Source organism: Vulpes vulpes, unplaced genomic scaffold, assembly GCF_048418805.1.
Source record: "Vulpes vulpes isolate BD-2025 unplaced genomic scaffold, VulVul3 Bu000000628, whole genome shotgun sequence".
In the NCBI taxonomy this organism is placed as follows: domain Eukaryota; kingdom Metazoa; phylum Chordata; class Mammalia; order Carnivora; family Canidae; genus Vulpes; species Vulpes vulpes.
In genome coordinates, this window is record NW_027325682.1 from 372481 (window position 1) to 387220 (window position 14740).

A 14740-nucleotide genomic window follows, 5' to 3' on the forward strand; every position below is an offset into this window, starting at 1 on the left:
AAATATCTTCAACAAATGGTGTTGGCATAATTGGGCAGCTACATGCCAAAGAATGAAAATGGACCACATTTGCACCATACACAAAAATAAACTCAAAATGGATTGAGGATCTAAAAGTGACACCAGAAACCATAAAAATCCTAAAAGACAGGATAGGCAATCATTTATCTGACATTGGCTGTAACAATATTTTTCTAGACATGTCTCCTGAGGAAGGGAAACAAAAGCAAAAATAAACTATTGGAACGACATCAAAATAAAAAGCTTCTGCACAGTGAAGGAAACAATTAACAAAACTAAAAAGCAATCTACTGAATGGGAGAAGATATTTCCAAATAATATATCTGATAAAAAGTTCATATCTAAAGTATATAATTTATACAACTCAACAACCCCAAAAGCAATAATCCAGTTAAAAATGGGCAGAAGAAAAAAAAAAATGGGCAGAAGACATGAACAGACATTTCCCCAAAGACCAGCTGGCCAACAGCGAAATGCAAATCAAAATGAAAATGAAGTATCACTTCACATCTGTCAGAATGGCTGAACTAAAAAACACGAGATATGAGTATTGGTGAGGATGTAGAGAAATAGGAACCTTCTTGCACTGTTGGTGGAAATGCAAACTGGTGCATCAACTCTGGAAGACAGTATGGAGGTTTCTCAAAAAGTTAAAAACAGGGGATCCCTGGGTGGCGCAGCGGTTTGGCGCCTGCCTTTGGCCCAGGGCGCGATCCTGGAGACCCGGGATCGAATCCCACGTCGGGCTCCCAGCATGGAGCCTGCCTCTCCCCCCTCCTGTGTCTCTGCCTCTCTCTCTCTCTCTCTCTCTCTCTCTCTCTCTCATAAGTAAATAAATAAATAAATAAAAATAAAATAAATAATAAAATAAAATAAAATAAAATAAAAAAGGGTTACCTTGACCAATTTATCTCTAGTCTTGTCCATTCAAGATAGAATTGTTAGATAAAAGAAACAAATTGGAACTTCAGATAAACAACTACCGAACAATAACAAATAATGTACCACGTAGGGCATGATTATACTAAAAATTTGTTATTGTTCTAAAAATCTAATTGAAGTGGTAACCTGTTTTTCATTGTTGTTGCTGTTGGTTTTGCTTATTTGGTTTCCTTCAGGCAATCCTAATTCAAGTATAATAGTACATTAGTGGTTCTGCAAATGTAGCATGTTTAAGAAGGACCTAGAGGGTTTGATAAAACACAGGATTGCTGAGACCCAACCTGAGTGTACTAAATGTAGGGAGAGCTTTGAGCATTTGCACTTCTATTAAGTTTCCAAGTGATGCTGATGCTGAGAAAACTTGGGATAAGATTGGATTCATGAGCGTTAACATCCCTTTAAACTTTTAATCTCCATTAATCCGTATTTTCTACCTGCAAAAAACAGTTTATTAAAGTCATTAAATCACCATTTAAGATTATTTCAATTCTTGATCTATAAATTTTTTTCTCAAAATATTTCATAATGAGACAGAATATTTTAAAGTAATTGTAATGACTCTTACTAAAAGAGTTCAGTTAATATTCTGTACACATTCTTGCTAATATTTTCTTCCACTTAGGCCCAGTATAATATTAAATATGCTTTATCAATAAATGCTGCGTTATCTGTAACTTTGACACAATCTTACTTTTTCTGCTTTCCTTTGAGAACAAACTCTCTAATGAACATTGGAGTTTTACACCTACTATAGTTCAAATAACTCCTGAAGAAACAAATAGCTTTGGTGATACAAGAGCCTTAAGCTACTTTGCCTTTTCAGTAAATTTGTATGTGGGAAATACCGGATCTCTATTGAAAAGCTTCTGTATTCCTTCCTGTTTCTCATCAAGTGTATAATTTGGTCTTATCCTAACCCCTTACTTCACAACCTTGGCTAGTATCTTCTACAAGTCTTAAACATGCCCATGAGAAATAGATCTTGTGCACTGTGGCTCCCTGTCAACTTCTAGCCCATGATCTTTTCTCCCTGTAAAAATATGTGAGTCACAAAAAGAAGCTGTAACTTTATCCAGAAGGTAAACACACTAATATGCTTATTTATTTTCAGTTAAAATTAGTATTTTTTAATTTGGAACTTCCTGCCTCCAGTGGCCATCACAGGTACAAGACATAGTCCATAATACATCAGTATTAGGACCTATATTCTCAAGCCTATGCAACAATTATGTTTACGAACTTTGTTTCTCTATTCAATATTTATATATGATTGATACTTAAAATTCCCTCCATGAATCCTCAGGTTTTTCTTGTTAATGTTTACCTGTTTGATTTTCAGTTCTCCTGACCCCCTCTTGCAACACTTCCCAAATACATGTTTGTTCTTTTCCATGTGAATTTCCTCTCCAGTCATTTGTGAGCAGCAGCATCTGAACAGACTTCTCATCTATAACTAGTCCCCCTACCTTGCATGCTTTGCCTGGTTCCATACTTTTTCAAATTCCCTGGTGACAGTAAAGTACACATCCATGATACCAACTATCATTGTCCTAGGATTCATAATATGATAAGTATTATTTACATTACTAAAATAAACAGTTCTTTTCAGAAAATTTACTTCTACCAATCCCTAAATATAGCCATGGGTGTCCAATATGGGCTACTCACAGTTGATGGTTTGAATTCTAAGACTTTTAAGAACATTCATTCAAAACATTACTGTAGCATAATGTGGAGGCTGAGAAAAATTAAGGCCATTCCACCTCAAGTTTAGCATTAGCACAAGTACAGCCATCTTAGGCCCCTGTGAATAAGAGCTGAACTTTACAGAAAAAACTGCAGAATGTCCTCGGCAGAGAATCCCCATACTAGAAAGACAACAGAGTTCAGAATTGCCCTCAGCAGAGAATCCTATATCAGAAAGCCCCATATTAGAATGAGAACAGAGCTCAATGCCCTTGAAAGCCCCATATCAGAATGTAAACAGAACTTGAGAAATTCCTCCACCCCTTCTGAAAATCCCCTAAACCAGCCCATAAAAAACCCAGCTGTAACCCACTTCAGGGTCCAAGTCCCTGCTCTGCTGTGTCAGGTACACTTGGACCCAAGCTCGAGCTTCCAAATAAACTCTCGTGTGCTTTCATCGGTGTTGGCTCCTTGGTGGTTTCTCAGATACATAATCTTGGGCACGACACATATAAATATATATGTGCATATATACACATATAGACTATGTCTATGCATATATATGTATATGTATTTATATATAGTTTTATGGAGTATCTTTATAAGATATATGATTAAAATATGTGATAATTGATAATCTCATGTAAATGTTATGATTGTGGATAGATAATTGATCAGTGAGAGGTGTGAATGCTTACATATCATTTCTCTGAAATTTCAGAGATTCATAAGCTACACCATGTAGGAGCTATGTTTCAAGAGCATTGAATACAAATAAACTATATAATATAATGATACACCTTATATAATATAATGCTTCTTCTAAAATAGCTTTTATTTCTCAGTAAGGAGTCTCAATAGTACAACCATCCCAGGATGTCAGTAAAAGAGAAAAAAAAATAGTAAAAATACTTTGTTGGGGATCAAGTGAGCTTCTAGAAATATGGGAAATGTAGTAATGATAAAAGTTTCTGAGAAGTTTCCTGCCCTATATAAACTAGAAAGCAGAGATCAAGAGGTCAGTCTCTTCTTATGAATAATCATACTATGGCAGGAAAAAAGAAAAAAAAAAGAAAAAGAAAAGAAATCTAATAATAAGAGCACCAGGAAATCCATGTTGTTTGTAGCCATTAACTGGATTGTTGAATGGAAATGATTTTCAATATTATCAAAGTTATAACAGTTGGCAATAGTTGAACATGAACCACGCAACAAAATAATTGGTTTACAAACACTGTATTCTTTTATCCTCAACAAAACCTCTAAGGAATGTTTAGTCTTGCTCTCATTTTCTAAATTACGGAAGGATGACTCAGAGGCTAATTAAAATTTCCAAGGCTACATATTCGGAAAGAGGTACACAGTCTTAGATTTTAGATCTTGCCACCTTAACGTCTATGCTAAGTAGCCAAATGGGATGAGTTGAACCTATTCCTGAATATTGTAGAACATAAATTTGTTATTGTGTCACTGGACAATTCTTTGAATTTTCTGCTTAAATTAAGATGTACATAGACAGAAAATTTTCTTCTGACAGATTTTTCTTTTTCCTTTGATGCTATTTAACTATCACCATTTATTGGAACACAGAAGCATTTCTAAGGATATGTCAAGAAAAAAAAAAATCCAACACCCAGCACCAGGATCAAACTACAACGAATGTAACAACAGACGGTACCACTTAGTTTAAAGGTCATTTGTGTGCTCGCAAAATACAAGTTTAAAAGGTTAGAATCCATGAAGCTTTAAATAGCGAATCAAAGTTTTGTTTGCGTTAGCTTTATTCAGTGTGACTTCCATTCTTTCAATTCACTATAAACCTCTTCAGGAAATTTCTGCTTAGTTTTCTTTCAGAAGAAAGCCCAAAGCAAAGTACCAGAGACATATTTAAAAATTCACTTGTACTCAAAAAAAATAAAAAATTGTTTTGTATAGCCTAACTTAACCCATTGAAGGAAGTTTATTATAGCGAATATTACTTTAAAAATATGTTGGCTATCTAGAATAAAATACTCAAAATTTATTAACTCGTGTTCTTTTAGTATAACTTTCCATGAAACACAAGATATTTGCTAATTTTATTTTTTTTCAAATTGATAGTACTGATTTTTCCCTCATAAAGTATTATTTGTAGAACTTAATACACCTATTAACTTCAATTTCCATTTGCTTTCATTTGAAAATTATCCTATAATTAAGGTAAAATCTTCTTTAATTTCCATAATAGATTTGTATGGTTTCAGAAGGCCAAAAGTATGTCAGTTGTGACACTGACAAGACCAATTTTATCTCAGTTGTCAAAATGTTGTCTATATTCAAGTCTTCATCCCAATTAAGAAGGGAGTGAGATTCTCTAATGAAAAAAAACTTGAGGTACTTCCCTTTTGTGGCTCACTCCCTTTCCACGGCCACCGCCTGGTTATCTTTGGCTCTTTCACCATGCCTGGGCCACTTCCTTTGAATGCAGAAGCCTGCTGGCCAAAAGATGTGGGAATTGCTGCCCTTGAGATCTATTTTCCTTCTCAATTTGTTGATCAAGCAGAATTGGAAAAATATGATGGTGTAGATGCTGGAAAGTATATTATTGGCATGGGCCAAGCCAAGATGGGCTTCTGCACAGATAGAGAAGATATCAACTCTCTTTGCCTGACTGTGGTTCAGAATCTTATGGAGAGACAGCATTTTGTATGATTGCATTGGGCATTTAGAAGTTGGAACAGAGACAATCATGGACAAATCAAAATCCGTGAAGACTAATTTGATGCAGCTCTTTGAGGAGTCTGGGAACACAGATATAGAAGGAATAGATACAACCAATGCATGCTATGGAAGCACAGCTGCTGTCTTAAATGGGGTTAATTGGATTGAGTCCAGCTCCTGGGATGGACAGTATGCCCTGGTAGTTGCGGGAGATGTTGCTGTATATGCCACAGGAAATTCTAGACCTACAGGTGACGTGAGATCTGTTGCTCTGCTAATTGGGGCAAATGCGCCTTTAATTTTTGACCAAGGACTTCGTGGGACACATATGTAACATGCCTATGACTTTTACAAGCCTGACATGCTTTCGGAATATCCTATAGTAGATGGGAAACTCTCCATACAGTGGTACTTTGGTGGACTAGACCGCTGCTATTCTATCACAAAAAGATCCAAGCCCAGTGGCAGAAACAGGGAAATGATAAAGACTTTACCTTGAATGATTTTGGTTTCATGATCTTCCACTCACCCTACTATAAGCTGGTTCAGAAGTCTCTGGCTCAGATTTTGCTGAATGACATCCTTAATGACCAGAACAGAGATAAAAATAGTATCTGTAGTGGCCTGGAAGCATTTGGGGATGTTAAATTAGAAGATACCTAGTTTGATAGAGATGTGGAAAAGGCATTTATGAAGGCTAGTGCTGAACTCTAATCAGAAAACAAAGGCATCTTTGCTTGTGTCAAATCAAAATGGACATATGTACACATCGTCTGTTTATGGCTCCCTCGCTTCTGTTCTAGCACAGTACTCACCTCAACAGCTAGCAGGAAAGAGGACTGGTGTGTTCTCTTATGGCTCTGGTTTGGCTGCCATCCTGTACTCCCTTGGAGTTATGCAAGATGCCACACCAGGGTCCGGTCTTGATAAAATAACTGCAAGTTTATGTGATCTCAAATCAAGACTTGACTCAAGAACTTATGTGGAACCAGATGTCTTTGCTGAAAACATGAAGCTCAGAGAGCACACTCATCACTTGATGAACTATATTCCTCAGAGCTCAGTATATTCCCTCTTTGAAGGGACCTGGTACCTCGTCAGAGTGGATGAGAAGCACAGGAGGACCTATGCCCAGAGCCCTCCCCCAGCGACGATACTCTGGGTGAAGGAGTAGGACTCATACATTCAAGTGCAGCCACTGAGCATATTCCAAGTCCTGCTAAGAAAGTGCCAAGACTCCCTGCCACAGCAGCAGAACCCGAAGCAGCTGTCTTTAGTAACAGGGAGCATTAAGATACTTCTATGAGGTGGAAGACTTCAGTGCGGGTTGGGGTGGAGGGTCTGTATAGGAACAGTTCTGGGAATGGGACGTCTGGGGACAATTTTAAAGGATTACATGTTGTGTAACTTTTTATGTGACTGACATGAAGCCTGGAAATCTATCGTGTTCTTGGGGGAGTCTCTTTGCTCAATTTGCTCACATGCTTCCTATTGTGGTCCAGCCAGTGCTCAATCTACGGGAGTAATGTTAAAGGGCTCTGTAAACTTCATACCTCTCTGGCCATTTGTATGCATGAAGCTTAGTGTTTAAATGTGGTATCATGAATCATGTGCTTCAGGTGAAGAAAGCCGAGGTACTAGTCTCCAATTTTAATTTTTTTAAACACGTAAGACTTTTGTACTTTGAACCAACAAGCTTACTAAAAGTACCTGTGATTTTTGAAAAAAAAAGTTTCTAGTTTAGGGAATGTAGTCTTAAAATGTGGTATGCACAAACCCTGTTTAGAAATGGCAAGACACATACATTCTTTGTCTATAATTTATAAATCCTTAAGAGGGAGAAGAGTTGGAATGGTTCTGGAAACTGGAATGTTGCTTTAAATCCAGGCCAGCAGTTGTGAGTTATTATAATGACCTCTGAACAGAGAGCACTGAGCAGACGTCTGGTATAGACAACATGGTACACTGGAAAACTATGGACGTAGCTCTGGGTCTGCTTCGGAATCATTGGTTCAAGGTGGAGATGCTAATAGGTGTATGAGGAAGCTGTTGCAATCTTTCTTTGCGCCTTATTTTAAAGAATAAATAAAACATTTTTCTGGCTGCCTTTTAAAAATTTAAAACAAAATAGAAGGATGGGGCACAGGGCATTATTAGGTTACCTGTGATACTTCAGTGTTATAAATTCAACTAAGTTTATATTTTATCTCAAATAAACTTACACAAGCATGAACTGTAATGTTTCAAATTGCAAGGTAATATGTAATGTAATGTGTGTAAAATACTCTTGTCTAATATTAACTAGTGGTATTTTGATTTGTACAATTTGTTAAAATGACTTTAACATCCACTGATGTAGATTAATAATGTAAGTTCACATTTAAAGACTAATGGGAAAATGGTGCATGTAATACTTTCACAAGTGATGGGAGTTTAGTATGTTTTGAAGAGAGTAATTTAACTTTTGCGTGTCAGGAAATGGGTTTTTCTCAAAGTCCATTGCTGGCAATGGGCAAGCCTCATAATACTGGCACAGAGCATTAACTGTACACCTTATTAACAGTGAGGGGAATAACTTTGAATAAAGTTTTAGAGAAATTTAAAAAAAAAAGAAAGAAACTTGAAATATTGGTGGAAATCCAGAGGATTTGCAGTTCAAGACATAGAAGACTGGCAAGAACCATTTTAATAATTGCATGGTATGTCTCCTTTTCCATTTTACCTGTTGGCAAAAAATGTGATGAAAAATGGTCTGAAACATTAATGAAGGGTTTTAAGTCTTCAGCAAAGCAGAAACAACAGAAAATAATATGATATGTACCCAAGGGAATTTAAGAGGATCAGCGGGAATTGGTTAGTTTCTTGTCATCTGCTGCACACGGGAAAAAATTAAACCTTTATAATTTTTTATAAAGATCATCATGAACAGCTCTACAAAGATATATGTGGACGTTTCAGGACTAGGAAACAAAAACAGTCCTGGGCATTTTCTTCAGTGAGTACATTTGAGAGTAAATGCCTTTCTTTCACCTTTACTAATGTCAGATAGATGACAATTTTAGTTTCCTTGTATCCTCAGGTCTTATAGCCATTCAACAAGATTAACCCGTAGGTATCCTTTTCTAAAATGTGATAAAAACTAAGATTCAGTATGATGCAAAGTCTCACAGACTAAGGTAAATAAATTTACTTTAACAAGTACCTCTATCCTTTGAAATACTATGTAAAATGGGGGAGGGGGCACATTTACAGTCCTTTCAGACTTAAAATTCTAAATTGATTGTGAATTTGATAAAACTACCCAGTATAGATTCCTATTGTTTTATTATCTGTATAACTTTCCTTGGTAAGAGTGATTCAAAAAGCAAACTCAAGGACACTATCAGAGAAGACAGTTAAATCAAAATGCATTTTAGTCATTAATCTGCCCTTGAGTTATGCCTCATTTATAAAACAGTACAATAAAAAATTGTTAAAAAGTAAATTTCTAAAATTAATTTGGCCACATCTTCAGTTTTTTTCCAACTGGTCTTTGAAGGAACAGGAAGTTGTAAACTAGGATCCGGAGAACACACAGCAGTCTGTTTCTCTTGCAGATTTCTCTTACAGAATTACAATAGTGCATTCTCTGCTTTCCTAAATCTTAAATTTAGCAAACTCTTTTGGTCCTGAGGAAAGCCTTTATAGTTTCTTCAACCAGATGGATTTACCTTATTGTTGAGAGAGGCTAGATCTGTAAGTTATTCTCTTTGTTTGTTTGGTTTTTAACTGTGAAAAGTAGTTTGAATTTTAAAAGTAGCCATGCAGGCAGCTCTTTCAGCCCAGGAACCCAGTCCCTTTGTTTTGGTAAAACCACCTTTTTTGAACTGAAGACCTCTTAAGAATTCTTTCTTGGCCATCCGCTCCAAGCTCCAAGTCCACCACTTCAACACATACCAAAAGCAAGAAGAAAAACTAGGAGCTAAGGTATTTCATGCACGGGGTTTGTAAAGAAGGAGATAACTGTCGCTATTCGCATGACCTCTCTGACAGTCCCTATGGTGTAGTGTGCAAGTATTTTCAGCGAGGATACTGTATTTACGGAGACCGCTGCAGACATGAACATAGCAAGCCATTGAAACAGGAAGAAGTGACTGCTGCAGATCTAACTGCAAAATCATCTCTTGCTGCTAACTCAAGTCTCTCATCGGGAGTTGGACCAGTTGTTGAAATGAATACGGGCGAAGCAGAGTCCAGAAATTCAACCTTTGCTACTGTCGGCGCAGGTTCAGAAGACTGGGTGAATGCCATTGAGTTTGTTCCCCGGCAGCCCTACTGTGGCCGTACTGCCCCTTCCTGCACTGAAGCACCCCCACAGGGCTCTGTGACCAAGGAAGAATCCGAGAAAGAACAGATAGCAGTGGAAACCAAGAAGCAGCTTTGGCCCTATGCTGCAGTGGGAGAGTGCCGGTATGGGGAGAACTGTGTATATCTCCACGGAGACTCGTGTGACATGTGTGGGCTGCAGGTCCTCCATCCCATGGATGCCGCCCAGAGATCACAACATATAAAATCTTGCATTGAGGCCCATGAGAAGGACATGGAGCTCTCATTTGCTGTCCAGCGCAGTAAGGACCTGGTGTGTGGGATCTGCATGGAGGTGGTCTATGAGAAAGCCAACCCGCGTGAGCGTCGCTTTGGGATTCTCTCCGACTGCAACCACACTTACTGTCTCAAGTGTATTCGCAAGTGGAGGAGTGCTAAGCAATTTGAGAGCAAGATCATAAAGTCCTGCCCCGAATGCCGGATCACATCTAACTTTGTCATTCCAAGTGAGTACTGGGTGGAGGAGAAAGAAGAGAAGCAGAAACTCATTCAGAAATACAAGGAGGCGATGAGCAACAAGGCGTGCAGGTATTTTGATGAAGGACGTGGGAGCTGCCCGTTTGGAGGGAACTGTTTTTACAAGCATGCGTCCCTGATGGCCGTAGAGAGGAGCCACAGAGACAGAAAGTGGGAACATCAAGCAGATACCGGGCCCAAGGAAGGAACCACTTCTGGGAGCTCATTGAGGAAAGAGAGAACAGCAACCCCTTTGACAACGAAGAAGAGGAGGTTGTCACCTTTGAGCTGGGCGAGATGTTGCTTATGCTTTTGGCTGCAGGTGGGGACAACGACCTGACAGACTCTGAAGATGAGTGGGACTTGTTTCATGATGAGCTGGAAGATTTTTATGACTTGGATCTATAGCAGGTTTGCGTGGCGTGTGAACTGGTCTGCTGAGCCTCAGACAGTAGCTGTCCCCTGTGCTGGTGTGGCAGTGCCCGTGTCTCCTAGGCAGGCCTATCAACTCCAGGTGCTGTCGTGATTATTTTTACCCAGGGCCTGTCTTCTCAATCCCTCACCTTCCCCCAAGGAGTGTGTCATTTTTCTCTGTTTAAAAAAAAGTCACAAAAATAAACCTTAAAGCTAGTTGTTTTTGTAACATGAATTTAAAAAAATAAATAAAAAATAAATAAATAAAAGTAGCCATGCAAACTAATTTGAAATGTGATCTTTTATATTAAAGGATTATAATGTCCAGGCACCTGTCACTTATACATTTATAGACAACTAGAGGAGTGGCTGCTGCTAACGTCAGAGTTAGCAAAATGAAGTAGAAATCTCTGTTGTATTTTTCCACGTTATAAAACCTACATATTATATATCTTCTCCTTTCATACGTCATTCAACTATTCATTAAATTTCAAAGGAAAACAACATCACTGAAATTATCAATGTCATTTTATGTTTCTCTGAGATCTGTTAAACAAGAATCTAGTTTAGAAGACAACAATTTAAATTTGTAATATAATAAATATGTTAAAGGAGCTAAATTTTCTTTAGCTTCAGAGACTGAAGAACACCACCCCCCCCACCCCCCCACCCCTCCCCATCCCCCCGTGAGTAGGATCAGCCCTAATCCAGAGGCAGCCCATCCCTGCACCTTCCTGGAATTTAAGCAACAAAAAAATATTCTAGTTGTCCAAGATAAGAAAACCATCCCCCCCCACGCCCTCACTGATATGTCCCTGAACAGGTTCATGTTGACCTTCTGAGAAATCAATAACCTGGATGCTATGCTACTCCCCCGGTTTCTTTGCCTTTAAGCGGTCTTTTTGCCTTTAAAAGATGCCTGTAATTGCTAATCGGGGCTCTCTTCCTCCTCGGAGGTGGAGAGCCCGTTTGCGCAAACGTCCAACAAACCCTCTTGCTAATTGCATCTGCCTGTCTGGGGTCTGAGTCTCTGGGGCGTCCACCGGGACACGTTGGCACCCGTGAGCCAGGGTCCAACAAGACAATCTCAAAATATGTAAAATTGCAAATATACAGCAAACATATGAAACATACAACAACTCAGTGACAGAATTGGGTCAGAATTCAGAGTTCCTTAAAATAAAAACTATCAAAGTCTATTGATGTTTTAAATAGCACCTGATATTCAAAATTAAAATAGATTTGCTTTCTTCAGGGCTTCATTGCTCACAAGGCAAAGGGATAGCTGAACTCTGCTACTAAATGCCATCAGATTCACTACAGGACAGAAAACATGCACAAAACAAGTTAAAAAAACATACAGTAAGATTCATACCTCTACATCTACAGTATGTATATACATATAAGAAATCAGCCCTTTCTCAGCCCTTCCTTTTGCCTACTGCTTTTTAGAAGGAAAGGGCTCTATTCCTTATCTCTAGTCACTGCCCCCAAAGCCGTCTTTATTGGACAGGGATTTTTTGCTCTATAACCAGTCAGTCCCCAGTTTCATATTTCCCCTTTTGGATATAACAGGTCACAGTGTCAGCAGCAGATACCTGGACAACTGAAGACATAGAATAAAACTGTTCATGATGTGAGGTAAAGGGCTGTGTCGATTAGTAACAAGCATCAGTCGGGAAAGATACTAGGGCAGAGCAAACCTAAAGACTGAAGGAGTTCTTGGAGTTGTGTGTCTGGAGTAGAGGGAATGAATTTGCAGGCTTGGACTGCACATGAAATACCAGACAAGGCAGCTGAAAGATACGAAAAAAATTTTTTTTCTCACAGTTCTGGTGGCTGGAAAGCGAAAGTTCAAAGTTCCAGCAGGGTTTGGCTTCTGCTTAAGACTCTTTCTGGTTTGCAGATGACTGATTTGTCCTCACATTGTCTTTCCTAGGTGTGTAGGGATGGAGAAAGAGAGCATGCTCTCTGGGGTCTCTCTATAAGGACATTCATCCTCTGAGGTGCATTCCCCACATTGTGATTTTATTTAGCCTAATTACTTCCTTAGAGATTCCATCACCCAATACAGCAACAGTGAAGGTTAGGGTTTCAACATATGAATTTTGGGGAGACACAAACCTTTAGTACATAACAGGGAGTGAAACTTCAAGTGACATCCGCACATATTAGTGTAGTAATTTAAATCAGTCCAGGTGTTTAATATAACATTTTCACACAGGACAGTGGCTCCTCTTGTAGTCCAATTATTAAAGTCTAGGATTTGAATAAAACCAAATCTCTTTGACAGCAAACAATGCTATTTCCTCCCTTCTCCCCTCCTTTTCTTCCTTACTTTCTCTTTCTCTTTCCCCTTTTTTCATGCAGAATTAAAGTAGATCAATTTGTAATAAACATACAAAGATGGTCACCATATTCCATTATTTGATGAGACAAAAATATAATCATGATCAACTGAATAGAATGTGTCACAACTATAGGGCAAGTTGAATTATACTCTCATCAATTACTCCACTTACACATAACCTATAGAATGGCAAATATGGGCTTTTATCTCATTATTTCCTAGAGATGGAGACTAAAGTAACAGTGTAATTCTGAGTTTCAGAATGAGTCTTAGAATAATCCCTGAGAGGACTTCCTTCTTGCTTGTTGAATTAAAAAAAAAAAAATTAGTTCTCTCACATGATCACAAATGCAATGAGTTGGTGAGTATGCCATTCCTCTCGTTCTCCCATCATGGACTGTAATTCTAATTAAGTTTTGGTTCTTGGATTGTTTGTGAGTATTTTCTGAAAATACTTTGTCCTAGATTAAGGGAGAGTCAAACTTTAGTTGCACAATACAGATAATTTTAGAATAACGTGCTTCTTCATGGTTTGCATCTCTATTTTATTAGAATATATTACACGTTTTTCATGTTGCATACTCCTTGTATTCAATTTCTTTTGAAGCTGTCTGGGCAAAGCTGTCTGTCGAGATTTAGTATTTCTCACTAAAAAAGAATGTCAGTCTACATTAAATTCTTAGCACGATGCATCAGGGTAATGCCTTATGTTCTTGGGGGTTTTGGTAAACAATTGATGAGAGTTGATATAATTCATCTTACCCTATAGTTATGACAAATTTTATTCAGTTGGTCATGATTATATTTTTGTCTCATCAAATAATGGAATATGGTGACCACCTTTGTATATTTATTACAAATTGATCTACTTTAATTCTGCATGAAAAAAAAAGGGAAAGAGAAAGAAAAAAGAAGGAAGAAAGGGAGGGAAGGAGGGAGGAAATAAATTGTTTAGAGATTTGGTTGGGGCAGCCCCTGTGGCGCAGCAGTTTAGCGCCACCTGCAGCCCAAGGCATGATCCTGGAGACCATGGATCGAGTCCCACGTCAGGCTCTCTGTATGATGCCTGCTTCTCCCTCTGCCTGGGTCTCTGCTTCTCTGTCTCTCCCTGTCTCTATGAATAAAAAAATGAAATCTTAAAAAAAAAAACACAAAGAGATTTGTTTTTTTTTTTTAAGAGATTTGGTTTTATTCAAAACCTAGACTTTAATAATTGGACTACAAGAGGAGCCACTGTCCTGTGTAGAAATGTTACATTAAACATCTGGAACGATTTAAACTACTACTCAGTCTTCTACATTTTTGTGAAAATTATGTAATTGTCAGCAATTTGCTGTCTCAAAACAACAAAATCACATTCTCTCAAAAATCCCAGATGAATTAGTGATAACTTTTTGATGAGAATTTGATCTTTCCTTAAGAATAGAGTTAGAGGGGAATCCCTGGGTGGCTCAGTGGTTTAGCACCTGCCTTTGGCCCAGGGTGCAATCCTGGGGTCCTGGGATCAAGTCCCACATCGGGCTCCCAGCATGGAGCCTGCTTCTCCCTCTGCCTGTGTCTCTGTCTCTCTCTCTTTCTCTCTGTCTATCATGAATAAATTAATAAATCTTAAAAAAAATCAGAGTTAGAACTATGGACACTGGAAATCAAAGGTAAATTTGAAATATGTAAAAACTGAAAGAATACTCAGCTTGGCTAGGTAGCAAACTAGGGTGCCTTGTCTGAATATCAGTTCTTTCACAAGTGATGAAAAAGAGTAAAAAATGTGTTAGGTTTTCATTTTAATGATCAGAGGACAAAATTAAA

The 14740-nt window shown here is 38.1% G+C and overlaps 2 pseudogenes; both read left to right on the top strand.

Annotated features, from left to right (window-relative positions):
- Positions 1–5047: 5047 nt before the first annotated feature.
- Positions 5048–6654, top strand: LOC140596593 (hydroxymethylglutaryl-CoA synthase, cytoplasmic pseudogene; annotated as a pseudogene).
- Positions 6655–9319: 2665 nt separating this feature from the next.
- On the top strand, positions 9320–10755 carry LOC140596598 (E3 ubiquitin-protein ligase makorin-1 pseudogene; annotated as a pseudogene).
- Positions 10756–14740: the final 3985 nt, after the last annotated feature.